The sequence below is a fragment of the Trachypithecus francoisi genome, unplaced genomic scaffold (assembly GCF_009764315.1).
Source record: "Trachypithecus francoisi isolate TF-2019V2 unplaced genomic scaffold, Tfra_2.0 Lachesis_group9, whole genome shotgun sequence".
Taxonomy (NCBI): Eukaryota; Metazoa; Chordata; class Mammalia; order Primates; family Cercopithecidae; genus Trachypithecus; species Trachypithecus francoisi.
The window spans coordinates 44,625,901-44,643,294 of NW_022681474.1; the positions used below are offsets into that span (position 1 = coordinate 44,625,901).

The 17,394-nt window shown below is 42.8% G+C and overlaps 1 pseudogene; it reads right to left on the minus strand.

The window, feature by feature from the left end:
• Window positions 1-12,454: 12,454 nt before the first annotated feature.
• LOC117082500 lies at window positions 12,455-13,041 on the minus strand (annotated as a pseudogene).
• Window positions 13,042-17,394: the final 4,353 nt, after the last annotated feature.

Here is a 17,394-nt window from a genome sequence, read left to right on the forward strand (position 1 = left end):
GTTTTGAAATATTCTGAAGTCATTGCTGGCAGGATTTACTGGGAGATTAGATATAGTTTGTGATGAGATTTATATATAATATTAGAAGAATGATGTTATGTAACTAGCATGACCATTAAGATATAAATAATAATAACTATAGTATGAACCTATAATTTATTCAAATATTGAATCCCTCTCATTTTACCACACTCTGCATTTGGTTTTTAGACGGAATCTCGCTCTTTCTCCCAGACTAGAGTGAAATGGTGCAGTCTCAGCTCACTGCAACCTCCATCTCCTGGGTTCAAGCTATTCTCCTGCCTTAGCCTCCCGAGTAGCTGGGATTACAGGCATCCGCCACCATGCCCAGCTAATTTTTGTATTTTTAGTAGAGACGGGGTTTTGTCATGTTGGCCAGGCTGGTCTCTAACTCCTGACCTCAGGTGATCCACCTGCCTCGGCCTCCCAAAGTGCTGGGATTACAGGCATAAGCCACCGTGCCTGGCCTCACAGTCTGCATTTTACAAAATATTTTCTTTTGTATATCAGCTCACTGAGTCCTCAACCCCCCACCCCCACCCAGAAAAAGGTTACATAGTTGTTTGAACTTTCAACATGAGACAACTGAGGCTCAGAAAGATGACAGTTTCCCCAAGGCGACTTAAACTCTTTTGAATTCATTTTTGGGGATCTTGTTGCATGGCAGAGGTGATGGTCCGATGTGAAGCCTGAAGCTACATTTGCCTGTCATTGTCTTCCTGCAGTCTCCCCACTATAGCACCAGGGCTTTTGAACACAGCCTCTGTCTCACCGTCTTTGGACACAGTGCTCACAAGACTGTTATAAGTTTCCCTGCTCTCTTAACTCTCCCTGGTGCAATATTGGAGGGATCAGAAATGGTAACCATTATTAAAAAGTAAAAACAAACAAAAAAACAGATGGTGGTAAGGATGAGGAGGAAAGGGAACACTTATACATGGTTGGTGGGAATGTAAATTAGCACAATGTCTATGGAAAACAGTGTGGACATTTCTCACAGACCTGAAAATGGAACTACCATTTTGAGAGGTGAAGCCGCTGGGCTTCTGGGTCGGGTGGGGACTTGGAGATTTTCTGTCTAGCTAAAGGATTGTAAATGCACCAATCAGCGCTCTGTGTCTAGCCAAAAGTTTGTAAACACACCAATCAGCGTGCTGTGTCCAGCTAATCGGGTAGGGGACTTGGAGAACTTTTCTGTCTAGCTAAAGGTTTGTAAACACACCAATCAGCACGCTGTGAAAATGCACCAATCAGCGCTCTGTGTCAAGCTAAAGGTTTGTAAACACACCAATCAGTGCTCTGTGTCTAGCTAAAGGTCTGTAAATGCACTAATCAGCACTCTGTGAAATGGACCAATCAGCAGAATGTGGGTGGGGCCAGATAAGGGAATAAAAGCTGGCCACCGGCTTGAGCAGGCTCTGGTACCCTTCCATACTGTGGATGCTTTGTTCTTTTGCCCTTTGCAATAAATCTCACTGCTGCTCATGCTTTGGGTCTGTGTTACTTTTATGAGCTGTAACATTCACTGTGAAGGTCTGCAGCTTCACTCCTGAAGTCAGCGAGACCACAAACTCACTGGGAAGAATGAACAACTCTGGATGCCCCGCTTTTATGAGCCATAACCCTCACCACGAAGGTCTGCAGCTTCGCTCCTGAAGCCAGTGAGACCACGAACCCACTGGGAGGAATGAACAACTCTGGACGTGCCACCTTTAAGAGCTGTACCACTCACTGCGAAGGTCTGCAGCTTCACTCCTGAAGTCAGTGAGACCACGAACCCACCAGAAGGAATAAACTCTGGACACATCTGAACATCTGAAGGAACAAACACTCACCGTGTAACACTCACTGTGAGGGTCTGCGGCTTCATTCTTGAAGTCAGTGAGACCAAGAACCTTCCAATTCTGGACACAATTTGATCCTAAATCTCACTGCTGGGTATTTACCCAAAGGAAAAGAAATAATTATATCACAAAGACACTTGCACTCATATGTTTGTCATAGCTATATTCACAATAGCAAAGATATGGAATCAACTTAAGTGTCCATCAGTGGATGACTGAATAAGAAAAATGTGGTATATATACACCATGGAATACTACACAGCCATGAAAAAGAATGAAATCATCATGTCTTTTGCAGCAACATGGATGGAACTGGAGGCCATTATCTTAAGTGAAACAACTCAGTCAAATAACAATGTCCTCCCTTGTAAGTGGGCACTAAATAATGTGTACATGATATATAGACACATAGATTTACAGATATATATAAAGAAATAGCCACATAATGTTGGAGGGGGATAATTGAAACAAAATACACCATAAGTTGGTGAAGTGATAATTGTTGAAGGTGAGTAATGCGTTTATTGTACTATTCTCTTTACATTTGTATTGCCTGGGAAATTTCTGTATTCAAAAATTAAATGAAAAGAAATAGCAGCTAACAAGTTAGAAAATAAGAGAATGAGAAGAGAGAAGCTTTGTACCAGCAGCAAACCCTAGAAGAGGAAGAGGATGTCTTATTTTCAAATTAAGATTGTAGAGTTGATTATTATATAGAGTCAGACCTTCTAGTTTCTCAATCAAGACTGAGCTGTGTGATTTCGAATGACTTTATAATAGCCAGAAATGACCAGGAATATCCTGAGAATTTATCTTAGGGGCAGATGAAAAATTAGTCTCACTGGGCAAATTTAAAGGGTATTAGAGAATTTTAGCTAGGGGAAAGCAATAACTATTTTATATAGTGTGGTCTAGATTTAGATTTAGTGTGGATTCAAAACTTGCTACTATTCTCTATGAGCTACTACTTTTTTTTGTTGAGATGGAGTCTCACTCTGTCACTAGGCTGGAGTGTGGTGGTGTGTCTCGGCTCACTGCAGCCTCCGCCTCCTAGGTTTAAGCGATGCTCCTGCCTCAGCCTCCCAAGTAGCTGGGATTACAGGGACATGCCACCATGCCCGGCTAACTTTTTTTTTTAATTTTTAGTAGAGATGGGGTCTCACCGTGTTGGCCAGGATGGTCTCGATCTCCTGACCTTGCGATCCGCCCACCTTGACCTCCCGAAGTGCTGGGATTATAGGCATGAGCCACCACTCCCAACCTCTGCTAGCTACAACCTTCAGTAGTTGTGACCCATCTTACTTCTACCTCTTTGGGCTTCCATTTTCTCATCTGTACAACGTCTATGATGATGCCTGCAGAAGGTCATTGTGTTAGAGATGACACAAAATGCTTTGCATAACAAGTTGTAGATGCTATTGTTAATATGGTTGTTATTGTAGCAGTTATATAGCAATGGGAACAGTGTGAACAAATTCTTATTCATGTATGCTGCATGCACACATGCAGGCCCTGGGAGGAGCTTGGAGGATGTGAAGGACAGTCCATAGGAGGGAGGGAGAGAGTCCAAGATGCATCCCCCCTATTTATACGTTGTTACAATTACATGAAAAAAAAATACAGGGGTTTGGAGACAAAGTTTATCTGTGATTGTATCTTGTGAGCTGCGCCTATTCAACTAGCAGGTTACTCTTAAAGGACCAGCAATGAAACCCGGGAAATGTTAAGGGCCTGTGGTCATGTCTTTGGGCAGTGTCCCACGCAGCAGCTCAGGCAGTGGTGTGAGCAGTATCTGCAGCTCTGGGGAGGGTGAGGGAGGCTGAGTTCCTGTGGCTGTGAGGAGGAACAGCTTGGCCATGCCTGAGAAGAGAGAAGGCTCTCCCTCCGTTCATTATCCCCGCTGGGCAGCTACAGTTCTATTCTAACTGATGTATGGTCTTAGGGATGTCATGTGTTCTCTCAATCCTCAATTTCCTCATCCGTAAAGTGGGAGAAGAATGGAAGGATGTCGGTGGTGGTCTTCACAGTACAGCACAGCCCAGGCAAGCACAGCACAGAGCAACAAAACTGAACTTAAAGCTCTAAGATCTGTTTCCTGTGTCCTTGGTGAGGACACTTTTTTCTTACTTGAAATGGCAACAGATTCAACAGCTATGCATTGATTTGCACCCTCCCCCACCCCTGACATCCTGCCACCAGCAGAAACGATGATAAATATCAGATTATGCTGACCTAAGGAATGATTATATTTCTTATTCAGATGAAGTCTTTTCCCGTTGAATTTTATTAATAATGGGATTAGCAATGAAATAGCTCCATTGGACATTTTAATGTATTTTTTATGATAAAAGTGATAGAAACACATTGTGGAGAATTTTTAAAATGAGAAAGAGGAATGGGATAAGCAGAATGGGAAAGGGAGGAATGAACAGATGCAAATCACTCAAGAACACTTATATGCTTGACTCCTTCCTGTTTTATGTGGATTCTCATTTAATCTCCACATCCCTATGGAGAAATGCTGTTATCACCATTTTGCAGCTGAGAACACTGAGACACAGGTTAAGTCACTTGAATCACAGCTCTAGGCTGCCTGATTCACCACCAGCCAATACGGTTTACCAGATACTGCATTCTCATATCAGTTAGATTGAGTTCTGTCCTTTCATGCATCATTTGCAAGTTTGTAATTTTGATTTTGATTTCTTTTTAAATTTAGCCCAAGAGTTTTCTTAATTTTTAAGAATTCTATTTTTATGATATTTTTATTATTGATTTCTAATACAATTGAATCATGATTAGACTATAGCTTGTAAATATGAATTTTTGAATTTGACAGAGTTTTTTTGGCTGAAGATAGGATCAGTGTTGTAAAGGTTCTCAGCTATATGAAAAGAGTTCATTAATCATTTAAGCAATAAATGTTCATATCCTTACTCAAATCCTCATTCCTTTGGTCAACTTGAGCTATAAAATTTTAAAGAAGTATATTTATATTTTAAATTCAAGTTGCATCTTATTCAAATTGTATTGTATTTACAGGAGGTTTTGATCTGGTTTCTATGTCATTTGGTATAAAGTACATATGGCTGTTATAATCTCATCATGGATTGAATCTTGTATCACACCATCTATCCTGCTAAATGGTTTGGACTTTAAATTGAGATTTGCTGACATTGAGTTGATTGCTATTGTTTGTCATTTGCTTGCTTATTTTCATTTGGTGGTATTGTCGCCCCCATTTTCAGTGTTTGTCACTCTGCACGAGAGGTATTTCTTGTGAACAACAAAGAATATGGTGCTGTTATTTAATGCAGTCTAAGTGTCCACTTTTTGATCTAGAAATTCTGGATGACTTGGGATAGCCTTGATTTTATCGATTTCATTTCATTTTATTTAAAGTTTGCCATTTATTTTGTCTTACTGTTTCCTCTTTTTCCCAGTCTTTAAATCTGCTGGCTGGATAGAATTTATTTTTATTCTCCTATTCCCCTGTTTTTTTTTTTGAGAGGGAGTTTCGCTCTTGTTGCCCAGGCTGGAGTGCGATGGTGCGATATCGGCTCACTGTAAACTCCACCTCCCTAGGTTCAAGCGATTCTCCTGCCTCAGCCTCCCAAGTAGCTGGGATTATAGGCATGCGCCACCATGCCTGGCTAATTTTGTATTTTTAGTAGAGATGGGGTTTCTCCATGTTGGTCAGGCTGGTCTTGAACACCCGACCTCAGGTGATCTTCCCGCCTCAGCTTCCCAAAGTGTTGGGATTATGGGCATTAGCCACCATGCCTGGCCTATTCCCATTTTAATTGGGAAGTTCTGATATGCCTTTATGTTCTCTACTACTTTTTCTGTCACATATTCTAAAATAAATATTAATTTTCTTTCCCTCTAATGCTTTACTTTCCTACTCCTCCCCTTCACCTCCTACTTCTTTTCTCCAATAACTGGATTTATTTTAGTCACTTTAGTAATATAAAATTCATTTTATGTAACACTTCCCCATACCCTATGTATCCTTTAAGACCTTTCCTCAGAAAGGGGGCTGCCCTGACAGCTTGCTGCCTGTGAGAGCGTCCTCTTCTGTGACTCATAGAAATAGAGGGAAATGGAGGTCTATTCCTCAATTGCTATTTTTGTTGTTGTTGTTGTTGTTGGGAGAAAAGCTGAGGCAGGGTTTGCATGTCTGCTAGACTTGCTGGCTCCTTGCTTCTAGCACTCCCATTATCTCAAGTAGCCGTATGTTTCTCATTCACTTGATACACTGCTTCCTTTCAACCCCCACATCCTCACCACCTGTTTGTTTGAGCACCAATAAATAGCGCGGGCTCCCAGCGCTCGGGGCCTTTGCAGCCTCCACACTCGGAATGGCTCCCTGGTCCCACTTTCTCTCTCAAACTATCTTTTTTCTCATTCCTTTGACTCTGCCGGACTTCGTTGCCCTCATGACCTGGTGTTGAGTCTGATTACCCCAACATTTTTTTTTTTTTTTTTTTTTTGAGACAGAGTCTTGCTCTGTCACCCAGGCCAGAGTGCAGTGGCGTGCTGTTGGCTCACTACAACCTCCATCTCCCAAGTTCAAATGATTTTCCTACCTCAGCCTCCTGAGTAGCTGGGATTACAGGCATTTGCCACCACACCCAGCTAATTTCTGTATTTTTAGTGGAGATGGGGTTTCACCATATTGGTCAGGCTGGTCTCAAACTCCTGGCTAAAGTGATCCACCCACCTTGGCCTACCCCCAGAGTGCTGGGATTACAGGCTTGTGCCAACACGCCCAGCTAATTTTTGCATATTTAGTAGAGATAGGGTTTCACCATATTGGCCAGATTGGTCTCAAACTCCTGGCCTCAAGTGATCCGCCTGCCTTCCAAATTGCTGGGATTACAGACTTGTGCCAACATGCCCAGCTAATTTTTGTATTTTTATTAGAGACGGGATTTTGCCATGTTGGTTAGGCTGGTCTCAAACTCCTGACCTCAAGCAATCTGCCTGCCTTGGCCTCCCGAAGTGCTGGGATTACAGGTGTGAGTCACAGCTCTCGGCTGCACATTCTAGTTTAAATTCCACAATTGTTTAGTTTTAGTTCCATATTTAAATAGATTAATCACCACTAATCTTTTATCACAACTTTTCATACCTGGTTTTTAATTTTGATCATTTGTTGGGAATTGAATCCATTATCAGGTAGTTTTTACAAGAAGAACTCAGAGTGATATATATGCAAGATTTAGCATAATTCCAGGCAGTAATCATTGTTAAACGTTATTTAATAAAGAAGAATAATGTAATGATAATAGTCTTTCAGTTTTTGAGAATAGTTTACTTATTCATCTGCTCTTGAGTTGTTTTTCTTTTTAAATTGACGTTCCTTTGTTCCTCGCAGAATGAAATCACTACCTCCTCTTTTTCTCTGAAGGTATATTTACAGAAGCATTTCTTTTCTCATCTGCCTTTTTTTTTTGGTTTCTTTAGCTATGCAAAAGCTTTAATTGTATGTAATTACATCTGATGATCTATTCTTTGTGATTTCTTCTAAATTTACATACTTGATATTCAATTTTACAGTCTTATTTTTCTATAATTGGAATTTAATATCTTAATTTGTAGCTTTGTAATACATTAAGAAATTTAGAATATGATTACTATTTTTTCCAAATTTATAACCAATACAAAATTTTGGCAATTTCTTTCCTTTCTATATTTGTTGAATCTTAAATTTTAACACCCATGCACCCACCCACCCACACATGCACACTGTCTGTCTCTTGGCTGGTTTTTGTTTTCTTTTTAGCTGCTTATTCTTCTATCTTGATCTTACACTTTTGTAATATAGGGCCTATTCCCTGCCCTGCAGCCCACATTGATCGTCTCATCTAGATAGTTCTCTAAATCAGCTTATCCCAAGCTGTTTCTTGTCTTTCATTGAAGTCCCTGCAACATATACTGCAAAAATCCTGCCCTTTCTCTTCAACAAACCTAAGAGCAAATCAAACTTCTGCTTGCCATGTTTACTCCCAGAACCCTGGAAGTGGTTCTGTCTGAAAGCTCCGTGTGTATGGCAGCCGCTTCCCTTTCCAAGGTTGGGAGACCAGTTGACCGCTCATTTATGCAAATTGATTCTCTCTTCTCTGAGAACAATTTTTTTTTCCACCAGAGGTCTTAAGCATCTACATAGACTGAATAGTGCTACAAAGGGGTTTCTTACACCATTACACTGTCACAATGAATGTAAACTCTCCACACACTTGTCAAAGTAAGAGGGCCACTTTGGGCGGGATCCATAGGACAGATACACTGTTTCTACTGTTACAGTGCTTTGTAGTTTGTTTTGTCAATTTGTCTTTTTTGTAATGTAGCTTCTCCCAACGTACTGTAAGTTGAGGGAGGGCAGGAAACAGTGCTGAGCACAGAATCAATCACAAGGTTGAGGTTTAATTACTATTAGAGAATAATTAACTTTTAAGCCACCCTGTCCTTCAAACCAGTCTGTTGAACAGCCAGGCAACTGAACAACCATCACAACTGTCAAGCAGATGCAGTGACACAATTGTCAAGGTCATCTCCCAAGTTGACATAAATCAGTTGTGTTTGTATGCAATCAGGTTGTGTCAGTTATTGGATCTAGATTCTGTGGCAAATTCACACATAAATCAGACACAATTTCCTTCCTCAAGGAACTCAGAATCTCTGAGGATAAATGACACATTAGCTTAAATATAATTTAAAGGGGAAAACTGATTAGTGCCACACAATCTGTGTATCAGGACAGAGGAGAAAGGAAGAGAAGAATCATTTTTTTCCCCATTAACCTTTGGGGATAAGAAACACCATAATTTTGGTCTTATTAAAGGCCGCCCATGATTAATATTTCCATCTAAGAAGCAATTAAGGAATTATTATCCAGGGAGATTGTGACAAAAGGAATTAAACCTTGCCAGCTCTGTTCAGGCAGAATAAGGCTTAGCTTTGAGTATTGAAAATTAAGTCTATTTAGATGAAAAGCTTACATTTTGTCTTTAACTTTTTGCCTAGGTGCTGTGTAAGAACCACTGAGTGGATAAGTAAAAAATTATCTAGAACTGCTCAGCAAATAACAATCTACAGTCCTAAATGGAATGCATTATAATCATGGCATGATAATCAGAAGAATAATAATTTAACACATGTAGTAAGCTCCAAGGGGCAACAACTGTTTCAGTCTGTTAAAGTACTAGTATTTTGAGATATAAAACTGTACATTTCCATGTTGTAGGAAGTACTTAATTATTTCCAACTGTTATTGAAATAGTGGGGAAATCATCTTGCCTCAGTACCATAATCACAGTGTTCACAAGTGCATTTAATTATACACATTTTGTCAGGAAATTTTGCAAACCCAGTTATTTTTTCAGGTGTTAAATGGGAAGGGTTTCTATAATGTGCGTAAAACAACTTAAAAAATACACAAGATATCACCTAAAAAATAGGTATGTTTTCCATGTCTATAGATTTATGGAGGAGTAGAAGAGGAAAAGACCCTCTCTTAGGTGAAAATAGTGTGCCAGAGACCAGTTGTCTTGCCAAAAAACGTAGGGCCAGGAGTAAAACCTGTGTTTTATCTTCTGCATAGTGCTTGAAATCCTATATGTTGCTGTCTTTGGCAGACCTTTTTGTGGAAGGAATGAGCTTTTTATCTACTCACTTGAGAGAGAGAGACACTGAGGTGTCGCATCATGAAACAACATAGCTGAGCCAGGTGGGTGGTGAGTGGTGGGTCCTTGACCAGGATTAGAGTCGACTTGCTACGTGCTTAGTCGACTTGGTATGTTCTGCTGCCCCGCTGTGTGGCACCTGGTTCAGAGCTGGGCTCCTCCAGCGACACCGTCTTCTGCAATAAGTTCAGGGTTTTCTAGCTGGTCTGTCTTCACACCCTTGAAGACGTTGCAGCTCCTCCTGGAAACATTAAGGGCTATCAGGAAGAGGCCTGGAAGTTCCTGTGGATGAAGTTTGGGCTGTTTTATTATCAGAATCTGCTTCAAGTTAGCAAGTGTTTATCAAGCACTTGCTCTAGAAGCTGGAAAGAATGAATAAAACAAGAAGCTTTCTTCAAAGAGCTTATGGTCCTGGAGAGAGAGCGGCCAGAGGGAATAAACAGGAGAAGGTATTGTAAGTCCTTGGTGCTCGGAAGTGGCTTTGGAATGACAAGTATCTCATTCCACATTGCAGATGAAAAGTTTCTTTCCTCTGAATGTCTAATTTCCACAGATCCCAGTGCAGTGACATTCTACTCATTCCTTGAACCCACCAGTTTCAAAAGACTTGTCTATGCTGGTCATTTCTTTTAGCTCTTTTCAAAAATTTTCCACGTGGTTAATGTTACATTAAAAAACCTCTGCTTCGGTTATGTTTTGCCATAGATTTCACATGACTGGAGCTGTCAGTAGGTCATGCTGCGTGATAAATTAGCCACTCTGGGGACATCATATTTCCTCCCTGCAATGTCACTGCTCAAAATTACACCTGAGATGGACAACAGAGCCCTGGGTACAGAGGATTCTCCCGATGTGATTCCCAGACCCTTGACAGACGGCAGGTACCGATGGAGGTCCTCACAGAGGACTGATTCTCCTCAGCAGCTGCTGACAGTGGGTCTCTACATCGCTGCAGGCTTACAGGTTTCTTTTCACCACTATTTATGATGCGTGTTTCTGTTTTTCTAAGTGGTACACTTGAACACTGTGTGAAGACACTGCCTTCATAATTTCTTGGGAAGTCTTGAATGACCCCGAGGTGAGACATGGCATTTGACTAAGTGAGCCACAGTCCCTCATCGCCACCTCCAGTGGGATGCGACTCCACCAGGGAGGGTGTGAGTGTGGGTCATTACAGCCTCCCCTGGTCTGGCCTGGGTGCTCACTACTTCCACCTTTTATTGTGAATGCACTGAGGTTTCATCCCCTCCTGCTCACAGGACTTCTCCAAAGTGGGAACAACACAAACCACTAGGTTTCTGCTCAGGAAACTACGATCACTTCTGCTTCTCCTTGAGGCTGTGCCCAGGGCACCTTGGGGAGAGTTTGGTGGTTTGCATATTCTCTGATCAAAATCGCCTGATTTGTTCCCACATGGCTTGTTATAGTGCATGTGGTGGCTTACCCCCAAAGGGCAACCATATTTTTATATCTTGTGGTGTTAGAACTCTGCATACGTTGAGAGGAAAAGCAGCTGCTATTGCCATTTTCATGGCAATTGATAAGGCTGGAGGAGATCTGAAGCCAGCCTCTAATTCTTGCTCACCCAGGCAGGGGGAAAACCATCAGACAGGCGTGACTGACTGAGCAGTGTTCCTTCAGGTCCGGCAGGACTTCTGTTTTCAGGTTATCCAAGTTGCAGTGTGTCATCCATGTGGTTCTTGGCCTGTGGTGATGACACTGGTCTGGACCTTTGCTGCCTGTGGGTCTTTATGATGTACGGAAGATGCCCTGACTCTGCGTGTCCTTTCACCCAGAGTTCGTGTTCTTGCTCACATTCCGGCTTTGGAGGGAGGCCCTTTCTACTCACACACTCACTCATGAGCCGGCCTCACGACAACTACCTTGCTCCTTGGTGTGGCTCTGAACATGCATGCTTTCTTTGTCCACCCACCAGGCAATTCTGCTGCTAGATTCTGGGGATAGTGCCTTCTTTACTCCACAGGGTAATGGGAGAGATTCTCTCTCAGCGAGGGCAACTGTGTGATTAAGATGGGACTGAAAACAGACCTGTTCGAGCAGAACCCAGGCTTCCATGACAGTCCACGTGCCACCACCCCATGAAATATCAGTGAATGACTGCATCTGTTCCTTAGCTGAAGAAGTCAGTACTATATTGGTTACTACTACTTGGACACTCTTGAGTGGGTTGCACATCAATAAGGTAGATGAATAGAATATGAATAATTGCTGGCATTTGATTTTGGCTAAATGGAAAAGCCCCATGGTTGTCCCTAGATGGGCTGCCTCAGTGGGGAGTGGGCCTCCTCCATGTTGACCTGAATTGCACCTGTTAGAGAGATGCTGGAGGGGCAGTCTTTGCTTCCTTCCTGCTAGAGAGGGGGTAGACAGGCTTTGTCTTTCCTCAGTGGGTGCTGACGGTGGTCAGTATCCAGCAGAGCACGGCTACCTCTTCGTTGCCATGGATACTACTCTGGTCCAAGCCGCCTCTGTTTCTGGGACTACTGTGTGGCCCTCTTCACTGATTTCTCTGCACCTAGCTGGCCTTGCATCTTGCTGAACATTTTCCACTCTGTAGCTGGCATTCTGTGAATAAGGCCACATCACTTAGACTTCAACAACTTCCCACTGCACTGGGAATGAGGTCCAAACATCTTACTGTGGCCTACGAGGATTTACAAGATCTGGCCCAACTTACCCACATCCTGGTCTCAAACCACCCTCCCCTTGTTCATGTGCACTGGCTCTTCCCTGTCTCAGGCCTTCAGCACTGGCAGCTCCCTTTGCATGGAGAGTTCTTCACATGTTTAGGTCTGTCTCATTCTGCAGATTTGCTCAAATATCCTTTCTTCAGATCAACCTTTCTTCTTCTAAATGTGAATATACTTTAGTCATTTTTGTTTATAATGGAAATTCTGGAAATTCAAAATTAACATCTTTGCCCAGGAACTCCCTTATAGACACCAGAAAAAGCTTCAACCTTGTGCCCCCCATGGTTCTGCTGTGCTTTGTCCAAATGAACCTTCCCGAGCTGAATGCTAGCCAGTTTCACACAGATTCTTTTGCCCCCAATTTCACTTGGGAAGACCAAATCTTCAAGGATTGCATCATGCGTGGCTGTTAGGATGCAGCTCCTGGGACACTTTTGCTTATTATTTTGTATTGTTTTTTCAAGTCGGCATAGGCAGAATTCCCCTCTGAGCAATAAAGACAGCATGCTTCCCACCGAACTTTTTCTCCAGTTCATGTGCTATCTGGACTTGGATTTTCTGGAAAGATTTCAGCTGAGGAACGGGAACGATGATTATAATAAGCTTTGTGACCACCATCAACTTCAGGTTTCTTGGCTGCTGTTATATTCAGCTCCCTGAGCTGAGCCTTGAGATCCAAGTTCATCTTCAGCTCCAGAAGATCCTGGAGATGCTGGACTTGAACTTGTCTGGCTTCTCGCCATTGGGCTTCATGATCTTGGTGCTTGAACTGAACATGGCTGTCTTCTTCCTAAATGCCAGCCTAGGAAGAAGCCCAAGTCTCACGAGAGCTCAGAAATCAAATAAACCTTTCTTGACCGTTATCTATAGCATCCCTAAACTTACCTTGCCCTGGTACCCTCTATAACATCATCCTTTATATGCTCATCAGAGCACTGATTTTCTGAAATTATCTTTGTTGTTGTTGATTAGACCATCAGAAAAATGTACCATTGAATAGAGCTCTCTACAAAGCTGTAGGTGTGTGAATATTTGGCCAAAACCTCTAGAGTCGTTTCAAAGCCACACGTGGCCAGGAACATGACAATGGAAAGAATCTTGTCTAAAACATTGTTTCCATATATTTTGAGGCTTGGTTATCTCTTGCAGGCCAGAGTCTGTTTCCTCATTGGTAGTAAGAACAGTAGGAAATGGACCATGCATGCTCTTATGATCTTTTCTGCTCTGAATTTTGATGATTTTGACATATGACTCGCTGTCTTTCAGGGATCCCTATCTTCTCAGATTCTAAAATGGGAACAATTGCACACAGATATTTATGACATTCCTATAGAGGTGTATTTATGAGATGGCTGTATTGTATTAACTAATCTTTAAATGTTTTTTCTCAGTAAAATGGTTTCTCTGATTTAGTTTTACATCTGAGTTTTTAGTCTGGAAGCAAACATTCACAGTTTTGTAAGAGTAAGAGACTTGTGTGTGGGGAGCATGCACAGTGCATTCATGAGTTGCAAGCTGGGCCTTCTTAAAGCGTGTGGGGCAGGGTTCCATCTGGTCATGTAGGGGGAGGGGACTGTCCTTCCCTCTTGTGCTCTTGCAGGCCCAGACCTGTGGGGGCAGGAAGTTAATTATCACCTCCTAGGATGCTTGGAATCTCCTCTTGTCTTGAAAGGACTATCCTTGTGCTGGTCCCCAGAAAGAAAGAGACCCATACAGAGAATTATTTCCTTAGCTTCGAGCCTCTCTGTGTATGCATGCGCCTGTCACACTTGAACTTTGATCCTGAGACTCATGCAGAATTCAATGTAGAGAGAAGTGCTGGCTGAGGAGGTGCTAAAGCCCCCCTACTTGGTGATGATAATGAATGTGGGCATCTACTCTGTGCTGAGTCACTGTGGGAGTCCAGTGGGCTTCGGCCAGGCTGCTACATGGAGCTGCCTCCCACAGTTGCCTCCCACAGTTGACAAGATCAGACTGTCCAGAGGGCAGCGGATGTCAGACATGAAAACATTCGTCTCTGCCATGGCTGCCTCTCATCCCACCAGGCAATCTGCTGAGAGGAGGTGGGCAGGGAAGGCCTAACCCATGCAGTCTGAGCCCTGGGAGAGTGTGAGGGAGGTTACCTGACAAGGTGGGAAATGTGCCACACTTTTCAGGACAAACTGAAGTCCCTTTCTCAGCTTGCTTGGAAACTCACACTTGTAGGGGCCAGCCCTGTGCTTTGCACTGTGCCTAGTGATCCCCATTCTCTGTGTCATTTAGTCTTGATGGCATCATGTGAAGCAGGATTTTTTTTTTTTTTTCTAAAAAAAGAAGGGGGCTCTTGAATTTAAAATGCAGTTGGTACCTGGAAGCAAGATGTTCTACGGCAAAGTCTTCTTTGCTGTATAACAAACCATTTCAAAACTTAGTGACATAAAAGCCACTATCATTTTATTATGCTCACAGATTCTGCAGGTTAGGAGTCTGGGGAGGGCACAGTGAGGATGGTCTCTGTGCCAACAAGTACTCCCATGATTACAGGTGACTTGAGTAGGGGCTGATCCCTGAAGTGAGATGTTTGGGAGGCTGGATTCAGCTTGGACTGTTGCCCAGAGCACCTACATGTGGCCTCTATATGCAAATGTGGGCTTATCCCCACATGGTGGGACCATCAGAGACTAAGCATCCTGAGGACCAAGGCAGGAGCTGCAAGGCCTCTCCTGACCTAGCAAGCCACCTTTAGGAGTACCACCTGACTAGAGGGCCACCAAGTTAGGAATATCACCTTCCTCCTAACTCGGTTGGTTAAGACAGTCAGTCACAAGTTGGTCCCATTTCAAAGACAGGAGACACACAGACCCCATCTTTCAGTAGGATGAGTGTCAAAGAATGTATGGCAGTGTTTTTAAATGGCCACTCAGGAATTGAATCCAGGTTCCCTGACCCTACAGCTACTGCTCTTCCCATTAGATACTATTGCCCGGATGTAAGAGGCAGTATGCTCTGGGGGAGAGGTCTGCAGGGAAATGGAGAATATGTCTTTAACATGACTGCATCACTAAGTCCCTGAGACTTTTTTTGAAAACCCAGCATATAGCCGCATGGCTTGGGAGGCAGCTGCTGGAGTGGCAGTAGCCTGGGCAACTTTGAATGACCTGTACACAGGTCTAGGTCTTCCTCTGCACCAAGGGGATAACCACAGCATCCCCTTGCTTACTGTAAGGATGCAGTGCCCAGGGGAGGTGAAAGCCTCAAGGACGTTCCAGCCTGCTCTGCAGACAGGAGGGAGGTCTCTGTCTACGAAGAAGCCCTGTGCCCTCTTCTCTCAGACACACCCGGGGCCAGTATTCCAAATCCCGCTCATATCCCAGAAGCGTAACCAGTACCCCAGATGACATGCTGTTCCATCCCCACTATATTGATTCTATTATACATTGTTCATCTGCCAATTCATCACATCCTGGAAAGAATAATAAACTTGGAATCACAACGTCCTCTGAAAGTCTTGGCGCCATGAAATACTGGCTCAGTAATGGTGGGCATATCACATAGCCTTCTACAGCCTCCATTTTCCACAAAACAGTGATCAGTGTATTTGTTTCTCTAAAAAGTTATGACGCCTGAGTTTGTGTGAGAGAGTATTTTCCAGTCTAATAAGCACAATATATACTAGATGTTTTTATTATTGCCATTTCCACTAATACTTAGCAAGCAGAGTGTTTCACTCACAGCAAGCGCTTAATAAATATGTACACTTTAGTCTTGATTTACTCCAGACCTCAGATGAAGTTCACGGTAGAAGAAGATTGGAACTTTTATCTCCTGTCCCACTTGGGGACATATGTCACAGAAGTATTTTTATATGAATTGGCTGTGCTGTGCTTTTTCTTACCCTGCCAAGCTGGAAGAGGGATGACAGGCTTTGAAACTGACATAACCACAGCATTGATTAAGAAAAAATAACTGACTGTCAATTTAATTAAATAGCTAGGGATACGCAGCCCCAGTCTCAGGCTATTTGCTTCAGGGCAAAACTAGCATGGGAAGGGTGATCTGGGCCTGTGATCTGGCGGCTCCTCTTCCACGAGATTTTGGAAGGTGAATAAATTTTCACTACTACTCATTTCATTCATCAGAGACTCAATTCAATTAATCTATGAAATACGTGGAAATAGTTCTTTCCACACCAAGCCTCTGCAAAAATGTTGACCAGAGCAAACTCGCAAGAGACAAATCTTGGTGCAAGTCACATTTCTGAAAATTTTCAATCTGCTGTGTTTTTATTGTAATCAATGGATCTGTGTTTTAAACAGCAGGCGTTTATTAGGTTCCCACTGTGTGCTCAGTGCTGCGTTAGAAGCTATGTGGACTACAGAGTAGGAGAAGCTGTCCTTGCGTTTGTGACTTTTTTTGGTGTCCTGAGGAAATCTTTTAGTGTACAATACTGAATATTCATAAGAGCATTTTGTGCCAGACCAGACAGTGAGCCTGAGAGAAGCATCAGGGCTGGGCCAGGCCACTGGAAAAACAACACAGGCATCCGTGTTTGAGGTATATTTAGTTCTATTTCCTTCTAATTGGCTGTGCAATGTGGGCAAGTTGTTTGACCAATACCAATTTGATTCTTATCTTTTGTACTAGTCAGTTCTTAGGCTGTTAAAAAAGACATACATGAGACTGGGTAATTTATAAAGAAAAAGAGGTTTAATGAACTCACAGTTCCACAATGCCTGGGGAAGCCTCACAGTCATGTCAGAAGGCAAAGGAGGAGAAAGTCACGTCTTATATGGTGGCAGGCAAGACAGTAGGTGTGGGGGAACTCCCCTTTATAAAACCATCAGATGTCATGAGACTTATTCACTATCTTGAGAACAGCATGGGAAAAACCCACCCCCATGATTCGGTTACCTCCCACCGGGTCCCTTCCACAACACGTGGGGATTATTACAATTCAAGGAGAGATTTGGGTGGGGACACAAAGCCAAACCGTATCACTTTTATAACAGGCCTCATACAGGAGGCTGTTGATAGAATCCGATGAGATCTAGAGAGTAAGGCTTCGAACTAACCCACTCAGTAAATACTTGTTAGTCTTGGGTATAGAAGGGGGATGGCCTTGGATGGGCTCTTTTTTTTTTTTTTAAAGAT